At 49.0% G+C, this 15730-nt stretch overlaps 1 pseudogene; it reads right to left on the bottom strand.

Annotated features, from left to right (window-relative positions):
- Positions 1-3747: 3747 nt before the first annotated feature.
- LOC109784491 (abscisic acid 8'-hydroxylase 2-like) lies at positions 3748-6650 on the bottom strand (annotated as a pseudogene).
- Between the last annotated feature and the right edge of the window lie 9080 nt (positions 6651-15730).

Raw genomic sequence — 15730 nt, 5'->3', positions numbered from 1 at the left:
TTACCTTCTTGCTGCCTCTTCAGCTCTCCCCAATTCCTCTTCTCTTCTACATTGTAGAAGATGGTGTTACCTATTGAATACTTCACAAATGTTGATCATAGAAGATGGGGTTACCCGTTGAATACCTCACAGTTGTTCTTAAGCAAGATATCACATTTTGGCAAGTCACTCTGGAAAGCTTTGACCCAAGTTTCAGGCTCTAACTCATGCAGCCAGTTGTGGGCATCTTCATTAAGAATCTTCATTTCATGCATGCTCTGCTCATATAGCTGCACTGTGTTGCTCCTAGCTATCTTCCACAGTTGATTCTTCAAGATATCACCCTTGAAAGACTGTTGAAAGTTCTGCCACATGTGCCTAACGCAAAATCTGTGTTCTGACTCAGGGAACAATTCTTCAACTACATTGATGACCCCCTTTTGTTTGTCTGACATGATTGTCCAAGGTTTAGTGTTTATGATGCCTAGATCTCTTTTAAGTGTGTCAAGAAACCATGCCCAGTTAGGGATGTCCTCAACTTCAACCACAGCTATTGCAATTGAAAAAATGCAGTTATTTGGATCTACCCCAACAACTGCAAGCAGTTGACCTCTGTATTTAGTCTTAATGTGACAACCATCAAGAAAGATGACAGGTCTGCAACCTTCTAGAAATCCTCTCTTGCATGCATCTAGGCACATGTACAACTTACTGAACGTTCCATTACCAAGGGAGACATAGAAAGATGAGCCAGGGTTGCTTTCCTAACCTCGTGTGCATAATTCCAGAGAAGCTTATACTGCCCTTCTTCATCACCATAAATTATTTTCATAGCCATTCTCCTTGCCCTATGGAGTTTCATCCTACCAGGTGTCATGTGCCATTCCTTCTGGACAACCCTAGAGAAATTCATCAAGTTCATATCTTGATCAGATCTAAAGCTCTCTAAGTACTTCAGTGCTAAGAATTTAGATGTGAAAGCCCTAATCTTCCACTTCTTGTTGCATGTGTGCTCATGCACATATCTCTTCACCATGAATGCCTTGGTCCTGTTGTCATATGATGCCCACAAATATCATGTGCATTCATCATCGCACTTTGCTTTAAGTCTTTTCCTATCATTGACAGGCAGATTGATATCAACTCTGTTCTGGCAGGAGTACTCTATAATTGCTGTCCCCAGTAGTTCTACACTCTCAAAGACATGGCCTACAAGGAATTTTGGCCTGTGTAGATCCTCTGGTCTGAAAGTTTTGAACTCCAAGTGCAACTCTTCATCATCTGAATCAGGTGCCCACAAATCTTCACCTTCAGACAAGTCTTCATCTAAATTATACTTCTGTTTTCCTTTGTCTTGAGCTTTAGTTTGGACTTGATTTCCTTTCTGCTTTCCTCTCTCATTTGATTTGTTCTCCTGTTTCTGTTCTGGTTCATCCTCATCTACACTATCTGCATACAAGTCATCATCATCATTGCCAATCTCACTGTCACTGTCTATAATTAATCCAGGGTCATAATCCTCATCATCTGTGTCACTAGCTGCATAATCTTCTTCCATTGCATAACTGATTTTGGTCTGCCTAGTACTCCTCCTCATTGATGTGCTTCCTACAACTGGATCTGCTTGCATTTCATTATCTTTGTGATGACTTGGTTGTTGCACTACAAATGGCTCTGCTTCCTCCATCTGATTACCCAAACCTTGCTGTGTTGATGGCCTCCTCACAAACTCAAACTGATTCACGTCCTCATCTGCATCACCATTAGGGAATATAACCTGGAGAGGAATAGGTGCCCCTGTCTCTAGCTCTGCATCTGCCCCTGCCTCTGCATGCTCTGTTTCTGCCTGAACCTTTTCAGTGTGTGCACTACTGCTGGGAACTCTCTTTGCAGGGATGAAGACTGGAGGCAAATGTGCTCTTGGATTGTGGACAACATCATATTCATCTTGATTAGCCTGAAAGCTTTCATCATGATCCAGGTAGATGCTAAAGAAGTGGTGCCCAATATCAACAAACACCATCATTCTATCTGTCTACTCATCATCACTCAGTTCCCTCAGACCATTAGTACTGGGTGTAAGAATGGGGACACAGTAGAAAACCTTGAGCCTGCCAGCCATCTCATAGCCAATTTCCTCAACTAGGCTTTCAATTAAAATTGGTGACCAAGTAACCTTCTCCACATGATCATACCAAATGGCACGGCCATTAACATAAGCACGGTTCCTTCCATGCCCAACAAAAAACCCACCATGATTGATTTCCGCAGAGAAATTGCTGCTTCGACGGCCTGAGACAGCAACACATATACAACATACATCAGGATCGACATGACTTCTCCACATGAGCATCAATTTATTTGAACATCTAAAACCCTAAGCCCCAATTCTCGTACCCCCAAATCCCATGCCAAAACCCTAGCAGAATCCGGCCTATCTACCAACTACAACACATCTAGTAAGGCAATGCGGGCCGAAAAGGAGGGTTTTTCAGCATGAAAATGCCGAAAAAACGGGATTCTTCAGTTTAGGGGACTTACTATACATGGGGGCCGCCGCCCCTTCTGCACGACGAACAGGGGACATCACCGCTGCCTCCCACGAGTGGCGAAGGCGCGCGGCGGCGGCGCCTCCTCAACCACGCACGAAATCTGGTCGTCGCCTCCTCAACCCTCCAATGATCGGTGGGGCGGAGTCGCCTATGCAGCGCCCCCTTTCTCTAGCAACAAAGACAAACATGCAAGTTGAGTGGAGGAGGGATGAATGGGGGATACAGTGATGCCTGAGGGCTTTTTTGCTTATTTCCATAGCCGCGCCTCCACGGTTCGGCACCTGTCCCCAACGAGCGGTCAACACGTGGTCAAACTGCGTGTACGCATCGCGTACTCGCTACAGTGACCGTATTTTCACGTCCCGTCATATTCAGTGACCGTAACGAGCGTATTTCAAAGTTGGGTGACCGTATCATGCTTTCGACGCAATTACAGTGACCGTGGGTGTATTTATCTCTTTTATTTTTTTCTTGGTTTTTTTTTCTGATGACGACTTCAGTTGTAAAAAAGCCAGAGCCGAAGTGCTTCGTACCACACGTGTGACATATCATTTGAGAAAGATAAAAATTCACTACAAGGCCTTTAACTTGCGCTGGTGCCCACTTTAGTCCTAGTGGTTACAAAGACCCGAAATACAGTCACCAAACTTGCACTTGAGGGTCATCTACGGTCCAATGTACGGTTTGCTATACGTATTCGCTGATCTGGCCTGAGTCAACGGCTGCCAACTGTACGCTGACTGCCACATGTGCCAGCTCGCTCGAATACACATGCACGCAGGTTTTTTTTTTGCAAAATTGCTAGTTATTAAAAGATCCTCCCACCTGGTCGGACCGAGCGCACCCCTGGTCCGACCGAGCCAGTGTGGAGAGCGCACCCCCTGGGTTGAGAGCGTTGTAGATTTTTTGCTCAGTTGTTGTTCCTTGTTTAATAACTTCATGAGCTGTTCATCCATATATGCGTGGTTGTGTGGATTTTTTTGTACCTTTTTTTAGGATGATTTTTTTGTACCAAGTAAAGGTTCTTGCACGTTTGACATTGCTAATTACAGTATAAGTAAAGTTTACATATAGTTGGTCCATTATAGGAGTACAATACAAATAGCCTGAAAATATCGCTCCCTGTGTACACATGCCGATGACAGCATCAGTAGAGTAACTACACAGGCTGAAAGCAGATGTCGCCGCCTCACCATCATCGGAGTTGGGGTCGGAGTCAGGGGAGGGCGGTGGCGAGGATGGGGTACTTGTTATTGGGCATGCGCACCAGCGTCGGCTGCACCGAGGCGTCATCCTCCAGTGCCTTCCAGCTGCACAGAAAACAAACGTCAGAGCTAGACATTGGACACGGTGGCCGGCGGCAGAGTTCGCCGGCGGGGGACAGCGAATCACTCGTATGTGCAGACTAGGTGATGGGCAAAGACGCAGATCTCGAGCTTGGCGAGGCTCATCCCTGGGCACATCCGCGGCCTGCTGCCGAACCCCAGGAAGCTGTACGGCTTCAGCGACCCCTGCATACATGCATTGCACAAAGTCAGTCGAGCCGTCAGCTAGCTGGGCTGCTCTCCGGAGACGAGGAAGAAAGGAAGCCAGGGTCACGGCGCACGCACGTCGAATCTGTCTGGGTCGAAGCGCTCGGGGTCGGCGAAGACGGCGGCGTCGTGGTGGATGGACACCACGTCCAGGTTCACCGACGCGCCCTTGGCCACCTGGAACCCATCGATGCTAAAGTCCTGCGAGGCCTTGCGCGAGTACCACGGCAGGATGGTGGCCCGCCGCAGCGTCTCGTTCATCACCTTGGTCGTGTACGGCATGCTGCTCAGGTCCGACCACCACAGGTGCTGTGTGTCATCACCGTCGTGCGCCGCCCGGATCGCCATGTGCTCCTCCCTGAGCTTGGCGAGCACCTCGGGGTTCTCGCCGAGGAACTTGACGAGCCAGGTCTGGCCCGCCGTGGTGGTGTCGTGGCCAGCCACCAGCAGCGTCAGGATGTTGTCCTTGAGCTGCGCGTCGGTCAGCTTCTCCTCCTCCGTTGGGTCAGACGCGGCGCTGGCTTGCTGGCCGCGGGTGTACTTCATGAGGAGCGTCTGGAGGAAGTACTCGCGGACCTCGCCGGCCCTGCGGCACACGATCACCGCGTCCAGCATGGCGTACATCCGGTTCCGGCCGTCGAGGCCGCGATGGAAGGCTATCCGGGGAGCTTGAGCGGCAGCGATGTGAAGGAGGAGGAGATCATGGCCTTGAAGTTTGCCCGGAACTCCTCCTACTCGGGGCCCTCCGGCTCCAGGCTGACGAGCATGTTGGCGATGACCTTGAGCATGAACTGCGAGGCCTCGTCGAGGATGAGCACGCGGCTGGACCTGGAGCCGAGGATCTGCACAGCGAGGCCGTCGATGAAGGCGAAGTGCTTCCGTAAAGCGTCCACGGAGAGGGGCTGCGCGATGAGCCGGCGCAGCCGCCGGTGCTCGTCGCCGTTGGTGGTGAGAAGGCTGGTGGGGCCCAGCACCTGCTTGCCGGTGTAGAAGAGGTTGAGGCTCACCACGCCGTCCTTGCCGGACAGCAGGATCTTGGCCGCCTCCCGCCCCGTCATGAACACTGTCGTCCGCCCCAGCACGTATGTCTTGAACACCTTGTCGTACCTCGCCTGCCTCTCGCGCAAGAAGCTCAGGATGCTGGCCGGGTTCGAGAAGGCGGCGATGAAGGCGAAGGTATCGCCCACCACCGGCCACCCCATGTTACCTGGGATGCCACGCATCGGGTCGTCGGCCGGCCGCCTCAACGCCCAGAGCCAGAAGAGGAGCCCGCAGGCCGCCCCCAAGGCAGTGGGGGAGGAGATCTTTTGTTCTGGCAATTTTGCAACAAAAAAAAACCCTGCGTGCATGCGTATTCGAGCGAGCTGGCAGACGTGGCAGTCAATGCACACTTGGCGGCATTTGACTCGGGCCAAATCAGCATGTACGTATAACAAGCCGTATAATGGACCATAGATGACCTTCAAGTGCAAGTTTGGTGACTGTATTTCGGGTATTTGTAACCACAGGGACTGAAGTGGGCGCCGGCGCAAGTAATAGGCCCTATAGTGAATTTTTGTCTTTGAGAAAATATATTATTATGTGCTAACAGTGCGGGGTGTGTGATGGTAGCTGCAATCCTGCATGGCAATGGCAAAGACGATAGTTGTGACCCTTCTCGTGGTTGGTGTGATTGGACACGTGCGAATGTGGTGTGAACCACGTCACTTCAGCTATCAGTCGACTGACAAAATGAAATAAGGTCAGTCGATTTCTTTTCTCCAAACTCTGCACACCTACACTACCACATGCATGCATGCACGCATGTAACTTGCAGCTGGTGGATGCTTCTTTTGGGGCTGGCAAAGAGAAGAGCCATGGTGGACAATGCCTTGTCGCTTGGGACGCAGTTTGCAAACCTACATCATTCGGAGGCCTAGGTGTGAAGAACCTAGCACTGCAAGCGCTGGCACTTCATGTGCGATGGGAATGGCTGAGAAGATCTGATCCGAGCAGGCCCTGGCAAGGGTTAAACATGATAGTGGATGACCAAGCGCGAGAGGTCTTCAACAGCTTCGTCAAAATCAAGGTGGGGGAGCGATCAAAAGTCCTCTTTTGGAAAGATCGTTGGATTCACGGCACTACGGTTGCTGACATTGCCCCGTTACTCCACGAGATGGTCAGCATGAAGAACAAAAACAGGAGAACTGTGAGAGACGCGCTTAATGACAATGCATGGACGCTTGATGTGCAAGGGGAGCTATCTTTCTTGGGCCACATGCAAGTCTACTCTCTATGCCAAGCCATCAACACAGTGGAGAGGAACCTGGAGGAGCATGACCAATTCACTTGGCCTTGTCACGCGTCTGGTAATTACAATGCAAGCTCCACGTACAAGTGGCTTTGCATGGGGCAAGTCAAAACCCCCACCGCAGGCTGCATTTGGCGAAGTTGGGCGCCGCTTAAGTGCAAAATATTCATGTGGCTCGCCAGCCAACACCGACTCTGGACCTCTGATCGTTGCGCTCGGCACGGTCTCCAAGACATGACGTCGGCCTGTTACACGTGCCTGCAAGATGAGCACAACCCCGATCACATCCTTGCTCATTGTGGCTATGCGAGAGAGGTGTGGCACTCATGCTTCAACGAGTGGAAACTCAACATTCAAATCCCATCTACTGATGTCACCTTCCTGCAATGGTGGCTCAACCAAAGGAGACATTTCAATGGCAAGCTCAGAAGAGGATTCGACTCCATCACGATCTTAATTGCATGGGCCCTTTGGAAGCAGCGCAATGCGCGAGTTTTCAACAATGTTTCGAGGCAAAGATCGGCTGTGCAACTTAAGACAGAGATCCTAGATGAGATAGATGATTGGAGGAAGGCCGCTCTAGGCGGAGTTGGTGCTTTAGACCCTTTCGCGAGAGAGTAGCCATAGTAGCTAGGGCGTAGGCGTTGAGTGGGTTCCCCCTACGAGTTATTCGCATCCCATTAGCGATCTTGTACATATTATTCTGCCTTCTATAAAAGTACGGTATGCCATTGGCATACTCTCGAAAAAAAAACTTGCGGCTAGTGCGCGCAGGAGAGGTGACGCAGCGGCCGATAGTATTAATGGGCCGTGTTAGTGCAGACTAATTTAGATCAATTCAACAAGCTCGTTTTGAATTGAATTTAAATATACTTTTATGAATTTTCTCTATCATGTATATGTAGGAATCCGAATGTGTTTTCTATGTCTTTTTTTGTGTCTTCATTTTTTTTCTTCAGTTTTTCTTTCTTTCTCTCCGTGTGTGTGTGCGCGCGCGCGCGTGGACATGGGTGTTGATGAAGATGCCACCATCGACATAAGATGCAATTTATTTTTAATATCTTGAGAAACGATTAATCTTCATCATTGGTGTTTTCTTATTTAAACATGGAGTATAACATGAATGTATACATGCAAATTATTTATAATTAGTGTGCAAATTTTTCCCGATGTTAGGCGAGTACCAATGCCACTAACTAATTAATTAATTCCTAGGAAACTTCATTTTTTGTTTCAATTTCTTTGTTTGTTTAATAGTAATACCAATGTCAGTAATTCCTTTCATCTTGAAACCTTTTTTTGTGAAAATTCTAGTATTAAATGCTTATTCTTGCATATTATAAAGAGTAATTTATATGTAAATTGTGTGCAAAATTTGTCATTATTTGTGTTCTTTTATTTTCTTTCTTCTTAAAAGGCAATACAATATCCAATAATTCTTTCTTTTTTAGAAAACTTGATTATTTTGATTTTGTTTTAGTTATTATTTCATTTTCCTTATTTTTTAAGGGTAATACCAATGTCACTCATTCATTCTTTCTTAGAAAACTTGATTATTTTGATTTTGTTTTAGTTATTATTTCATTTTTCTTCTTTTTTAAGGGTAATACCGATGTCACTCATTCATTCTTTCTTCGAAAACTTCATTATTTTGATTTTGTTTTACTTTTTGTTTCTTCATGGATAATGTCAACACCATTAATTAATTCTTTCTTAGAAAACTTTATTATTTTTATTTTTAGTATTTATTTCATTTTTTTCTTCCTTAAGGGTAATACCAACATCACCAATTCATTCTTCCGTAGAAAACTTCATTATTCTGATTTTATTTTAGTACTTATTTCATTTTGATTCTTCTTTTAGGGCAATACTAATGCTACTAATTTATCCGTTCTGGAAAACTTTTGTTTTGTGAAATCACTTTTATATGCTTATTCTTGCATATTGTAAAAGAGCGCAATTTTTTTTTGTTAATTGTGTGCAAATTTTGTCATGATTTATTTTTTAATTATCCTTTAAGGGTAATACCAATGACATTAATTCATTTAATATTAGAGAACTTTTTTGGGTGAAAATTACACTATTGCAAGCTTATTCTTGCCTAATATAAAATGATGTAATTTTCATGTAAATTGTGTGTATTTTGACTGAACGCCCAAAAGAATAGGCGCCTATTAAATATTAGCCCCCGTAACATGGATATACACTCACTCAATTTTTAAGCAATATGTCTGTGATTCATACCGTTGTGTAAAAGTTGCACTACTGTATGCTTATTTTTGCATCATATTATGAAACAATGCATTTTCTGTCAATCATGTGCAATTTTCTATCATTATTTGTTTTATGCGTTTTTATTTTCTTTCTTCTTTGTGCAGCGCAATATCATGGCACGACCAGCCGGAGCTAGCTAACTCAGAGCATCTCCAGCCGTTGAGTCTCCCAGGAGGCATTTTTTTCGCCGCTTGGGGGGCTGCCGGCGAGAATTTAATCATGGGGACGAAAAAAAATCTCCAGTCGTTTCCACCCCCAAGCGTCCTCGCCTCCGCTGGCCGCTGCTGTCCCCGCCCGCTATGGCCACCGCTGCTCGCGCCCGTGGCCGCACCCGCGCCTGGCCGCGCCTGCGTGCGCCCGCTCCTGGCCGCCGCCGACGAGGACGGAGAGGAGGAGGAGGAGGAAGGGGGGCGCCCGGCACGCCACGCCCCAGGCACCGCCCGGCCTCCTGCCCTGTCCGCCGCTGGCCGGCGCCCCCTGGCCGCCGCCAGTCGTGCCCGTGCGAGGGCTGCGCTCGCCGGTGCGTGGCTCGTCGTGGCCGGGGCCGCCCATGGCCGGCGCGCCCGGGGCCTCCTCCGCCGGTGCTGACGGCCTACCACTGCAGCCACGGGCGGGCGTGCTGGCGAGCTCCCACAGCCATCGCGTGCGGGTCTAGGACAGCTGGTCGTGTTGCCGTCGTTGTGTAGCTAGCCCATCTGGCCTTGTTGCCGTCGTTGTGTTGCTAGCCCAGCTGGTCATCGTGTTGTCCCCGCCCTGCGCTTCCCCTCGCGCACGCCCGCCTCGCCTGCTCCGGCGAGCGCCCCCGCCTCGCTAGCTCCGGCCAGCGCCCGTACCGGCCTCGCTAGCTCCGGCCAGCGCCCCCGCCTCGCTAGCTTCGGCCACGCCCGCCCCGCCTCGGCCTCATCAGCTCCGGCCTTGCCCGCCCGGAGTACATGGAGAGCATAGAAGACGCCGGGGAGAGAGGGAGTGTGGGCCTGGAGAGGAGAAAGGGAGTCTGCTCTCGCACGTGAGTGGGCCAGGAGAAGAGAAAAGGAGTTGGGGACACAGACCAGTGGACGATTTGCATGCAAAAGTTAGTGTCGGTGCCCCCAGCTGGCCCCAGGTTGTTGGGGTTCGCCTGAGATCGCAAGTCGTATTTTTGGGCAAAACCGGCGCAAATCAAGGCCTTGGGGGCATGGCTGGGCGCTTTTTTTTACTGCCGGTGCCTAAAAAGTGGCTTGGGGGCGTCTTGGGGGCCCTAGTGGAGATACTCTCACGCGCAGACATAGCCGGGGTCGACAAGCTCACGCACAGACGCATCAGGAGCTAGCAATCTCACGCACGGACATGGCCAGCCGGAGCTAGCTAGCTCATCGTGCCATGACCAGCCAGAGCTAAGAGCATCTCTAGCGGAGCCCGCATAAGTGGTCAAACCCGCAAAATAACCGTTTTTTCAGTTTCAGTCAAAAAAAGGGCCTGAACAGACCCCTTAAAATCGTCCGACCCTTAAAATTTTTAAGGGGCCCCGTGAACGTGAAGCCAAAACCCTCGTATCTACAGTTTTGAAGGCAACATTTCCAGGATCCTGAATACCGTTCAACGTTGGCGGTTGAGAAATCTTTGCTCCCGCCAACGTCGTGAAGCTCGCCCGGTCGCCCAGCCATAAAGCTCGCCCGACCGCCAGTCCGCCCGACCATGAAGCTCGCCCGGCCGCCCGACCGCTGCGCCCGTCCGTCCGCGCCGGCCGCTCCGGCCGCAGCGCGCGGCGACGGAGGAGCTAGCTAGCTAGCTCGCTCCTAGATGGATTCGAGCTAGGCTAGCTAGCTAGCTCACTCCTGGATGGATTGCAGCAGAGCTAGCTAGCTAGCTCTCGATCGATTCGAGCATAGCTAGTTAGCTAATGGATGGATCCTGCGGCTTCATTTTTGACCGCTTCGTGTGTTATTCGTCGGTTTTGCGGGAGCAAGCTAGCTGACCATGGACACGGACGAGAGGAATAAAAGAAGTGGGAAAAGAATATAAGTGAATATTTCTTTTTACAGTTTAAGTTGGAGGGGTCTGTTCTGCCGCAGCAAAAACCGACCCTTAAAACGCGTTTCCCGTGAACTGCAAACGCGTTTTGTGGGTCGGCGGGACGCGGGGTCTGCTAAAGATGCTCTAAGCTAGCTCACCCGCGCACGCACTTGCCACGCCACACCACACCACATGCTGCATGCAGAAAAAAAATGACTGACCCAATTCACAAATTAAGTCGACTGACTGGTAGTCAGTCCCTTTTCTTTCAAAAGAGAGGGGCATCCCGGCCTCCACATCAGAAAGATGCAGGTAGTCAGTCCCTCGCCCACGCCACCTATTGTCCCGTTGGCGTCCCCGCGGGTTTCAGGCGTGCATCGTCGCCGGCCTCTAGGCGGAGCGCGGGCGTGGCCGGTGTAGAGGGCTTCTGGGGCCGCGTGGTGATCTTGCGTCACCGTCACGGTCCGCATGGTGTCGGACTGCACGAACTCATCTCATCAAGCTAATTGTTCTCTCCGGTTCCGATCATAGGCCGTGCTTACTTCCTACGATTTTCCCTCCGAAAACAACTCTTCTGCGTCGAGGTAGATATAAGGTGACCCAACACTTGATCTTTGTTAGTTCCTCCTCCGCAACTTCACATCAAGAATCCTTCTTTCGCTTCTCCACAATCACGATGGCGGCTCTCATGGCGCAGCGATCGCCGGGCCTCAACAAAATCCGTCGTGAGCTCCAGCGACGCAGGAAGGCCGTCAACATGACCAAGGGCAGAGTTGAGAAGACATTCTCCGGGCTGCCGCCTTCGCCGCTGCGCCGATCCGACGACTGGAGCAAGCAGGTCCGACGCGTGCCCATCCCGCTCTCAATAGTCAAGGCTGCCACCAAGGGGATCTCCTACGTGCCGATGGGGGAGGTGAAGGAGAGGTGCACGGCCCCGCCGCGCCTTCATCCGCTCATCTTCCTGGCGTCCAGCAGCAGCATGAAGGTTCCCGCCGTCGCGAGCGCCGGAACTCCCAGGAAATCCACCGCCCCGTCACCACCATGCCCGATCGCGTTCATCCCGCCGGCTTCAGCTGGCGCTGCCCCTGCCACCGTGAAGGTATCTGCGACGAATCCGCACGCGGCAGCAAGAGCAGCTACCACCAACACCAAGACGACAGCCGGACAAGAGCGCATCAAGACGATCCCGGGCATGACCGTGAGGGTGCGGACGCGCATAGGGACCCTGCGGCCGACGGGCAGGAGGCTCGTCCTCTGGCGCAGCGCCGTCGTCTTCTCCGACGCAGATGAAGCTGGCTACATTGAAGTGATCTACCACGGACAGTTCCCTCGAACTGTGCGCGTTGCCGTGGACGACGTCAAGAACATGCCGACCGTCGCCGAGAGCTAGGCTAGAGTCATCGGAATGTTGGAGTTAATCACGGCCGGCCATGTACAGTACTATGTAGGAGTACTAGATTAGTACATGCATGCATGGCTCCCTGTTGTAATCATCACATCACCTGTTTGCTGTTGCCATTAATCGTGTTCGTGTCTGTTGCCACTCAGTAATCTTCTTTCTTGCCGGATTGATTCGATCATGCTAGCTAGTGTACGTGCGTATTGTTTTAAACGAAGGGCCTCACAATACACGTAGTAGGGAAGCGGCCAACTAAGACGACAGAGATAATTGTTAGCCTGCAAGATCTCTGTAAATATTTTGATGGCAGCTTGGAATAAGCCGCAAATAGTTCAGGACGTAACTTAGTTTTTGTTTAGTTCAAAATGGCATTGTTCTGGCGACGAAAGGCATACTGGTCTTGATTTCTCTCGTTGGCCATTTGCACGGATCCAAACTATAACGAAAGGCCCTACATGAAAAAGAATATCCAAGCAGCATGGCATTAATATTGCCCATCAAGGAACATAGAGAAAGTTCAAGCACTCCATAAGATTTCTTGATCAAAAAGTGCTTCGGTACACCCACCCCCTCCATAAACCGTATAAGGATAGTATGGTCATTTGACCATAACGTATAGACACCTCCGTATGTGAGGTATACGAGCTATACGTACATAGAAGATCCGTCGGCCCATCAGACAACTGGCGCACGTCCCCCCTCCATCCTGGGCCTGGCCCATTTATTTTTTTTATTTTTTTTAAGCTTCAAAAAAATAAGTGGGTGAGCAGTATCGAACACCCAACCTGTTGGTTTATCTCTACCTGCAGTAACCATATAGGACAGCGCCCTTGTTGTGCCTGCCTTCTTCTTTTATGCATCTTCTTGTGCATCTTATCTGTCTGTTTTTCTTTTTGCCTTTTTTCTTCGGTTTATTTTATTTATTTCTTCTTATTTTCTATTTTCTCTTTTAATTTTCTTAAACTCGTGAACATTTTATAAATCCGTGAACTTATCTTTTAAATCTGTGATGTTTTTTCATATGAATGAATATTTTTCAATATCGCAAACTTTTATCTATTTCATGAAATAAAATTCAAAAAAAATTTAACTTTTATAAAAATTCTTTAACCTTTTTTCAAGTCAATGAACTTTTTTGAATTTCACAAACTTTTATAAAATTCGTGAACTTTGTTTTGTCAAAATTATGAACTTTTTATTTTGCAAACTTTTTTTCCAAATTTGTGAACTTTTTTTCAAATTCTTAACCTTTTTTCAAACCGATGAACTTTTTTTAATTTCACAAACTTTTGTCACACTAGTAAGCTTGCGTTGCACGTCTCAGCTAACACATGTAATCATATATAGGATAATCTTCCCTAAAAATAATAGGTTAACCCTATTGAAAATTTGAAATTTCGCACGAAGTGTATAGTACCTAATTCTTAGCATACATAATTTGAAATATCATTCTTCATAAATCCATATTCCTTTCACGTACATTTCGACAAATTTTATATTTTCTGGAGTATTCTCGGTCAAAAAAGGCTGACACAATGGTCGACGTGTCATAACTTGCATACGGTGTTGCAAATCGGTCAAACCTGGTATTGATGACTACCATGGGTATGCGTATGTCCACCAGCTTGAAAAAGTTGATACTATTTTAAGAATGTCCAAAACTATACCATATTCAACGGAGGTTGTCCGGGTATGAAGGTTCCGTCTGAGAGCACGTTGTTTCTCGACATCCCTGAAATTGCCTCTACTTTTTTCATGACCTTGTATGACCAATTCAAGTCACCATGCAACGTTGTTTTGGTTTTCAAAAAATTTTGTATTTTTCTGGAGTTTTCTTGGTCAAAAAAGGCCTATAAATGGTAGGACCTGTCGCAACTCGCATACGGTGTCGAAAATTATTCAAATCTAACATGAACGCCTAGCATGGGCATGCCCGCCTTCCGACAAAATTTAGGGTCGTTTCAAGGATGTCTAAAACTAGACCATGTTCAACGGAGGGTGTCAGGGTAGCCCAGAAGGCTCTGTTTGAGAGCACATTATTTCTCGACAAGCTTGAAATGGCCCCAATCATAGGCCGTGCTTACTTCCTAAGATTTTCCCTCCGAAAACAACTCTGCTGCGTCGAGGTAGATATAAGGTGACCCAACACTTGATCTTTGTTAGTTCCTCCTCCGCAACTTCACATCAAGAATCCTTCTTTCGCTTCTCCACAATCACGATGGCGGCTCTCATGGCGCAGCGATCGCCGGGCCTCAACAAAATCCGGCGTGAGCTCCAGCGCCGCAGGAAGGCCGTCAACACGACGAAGTGCAGAGTTGAGAAGACATCCTCCGTGCTGCCGTCGCCGCTGCGCCGATCCGACGACTGGAGCAAGCAGGCCCGACGCGTGCCCATCCCGCTCTCAATAGTCAAGGCTGCCACCAAGGGGATCTCCTACGTGCCGATGCGGGAGGTGCAGGAGAGGTGCACGGCCCCGCCGCGCCTTCATCCGCTCATCTTTCTGGCGTCCAGCAGCAGCATGAAGGTTCCCGCCGTCGCGAGCGCCGGAACTCCCAGGAGATCCACCGCCCCGTCACCGCCATGCCCGTTGGCGTTCATCCCGCCGGGTTCAGCTGGCGCGGCCACCGTGAAGGCATCTGCGACGAATCCGCACGCGGCAGCAAGAGCAGCTACCACCAGCACCAAGACGACAACCGGACAGGAGCGCATCAAGACGATCCCGGGCATGACCGTGAGGGTGCGCACGCGCGTAGGGACCCTGCGGCCGACGGGCAGGAGGCTCGTCCTCTGGCGCAGCGCCGTCGTCTTCTCCGACGCGGATGAAGCTGGCTTCATTCAAGTGATCTACCATGGACAGTTCCCTCGAACTGTGCGCGTTGCCGTGGACGACGTCAAGCACATGCCGACCGTCGCCGAGAGTTAGGCTAGAGTCGTCGGAATGTTGGAGTGAATCACGGCCGGCCATGATGTACTATGTAGATTAGTACATGCATGCATGGCTCCCTGTTGTAATCATCACATCAATTGATCAAAATCAATGAAAATCGCACCAGCTGTTTGCTGTTGCCAGTAATCGTGTTCGTGTGCGTTACCACTGAGTAATCTTCTTTCTTGCCGGATTGTTTCGATCTTGCTAGCTAGTGTACGTGCGTACGAAGGGCATCACAATACACGCAGTAGAGAAGCGACCAACTAAGACGGCGGAGATAATTGTTAGCCTGAAAGATCTTCGGAAATATTTTGATGGCAGCTTGAAATAAGCCGCAAAGAATTCAGGACGTAACTTAGTTTTTGTTTAGTTCAAAATGATATTGTTCTGGCGACGAAAGGCATACTAGTCTTGATTTCTCTCCTTGGCCATTTGCATGGATACAAACTGCAACGAAAGGCATATTGTCTTTCTAGTTTCTACCATGCGTCCCGCTGCACCCTGCTACATGCAAAACAATATCCAAGCAGCATGACATTAATATTGCCCATCAAGGAACATGGAGGAAGTTCAAGCACTTCATAAGATTTTTTGATCAAAGATAATTTACAGGGCATCGCTTTGACAGTGAATGGACATTATTCTTTTTGCAAAATTTGCACACGTCTCCGAAAGAAAATGATCCAAATGCACCAGACAACATGATAGCTTAATCTAAATAAACTGTCCAGACATAAATATCTTTATTTCAGTCGGAAAATACAAAGGAGAACCTGGGTACCA

The sequence above is a fragment of the Aegilops tauschii genome, chromosome 2, assembly GCF_002575655.3.
Source record: "Aegilops tauschii subsp. strangulata cultivar AL8/78 chromosome 2, Aet v6.0, whole genome shotgun sequence".
NCBI classification, from domain to species: Eukaryota; Viridiplantae; Streptophyta; class Magnoliopsida; order Poales; family Poaceae; genus Aegilops; species Aegilops tauschii.
This window is presented reverse-complemented; position numbering and strand designations above follow the sequence as displayed.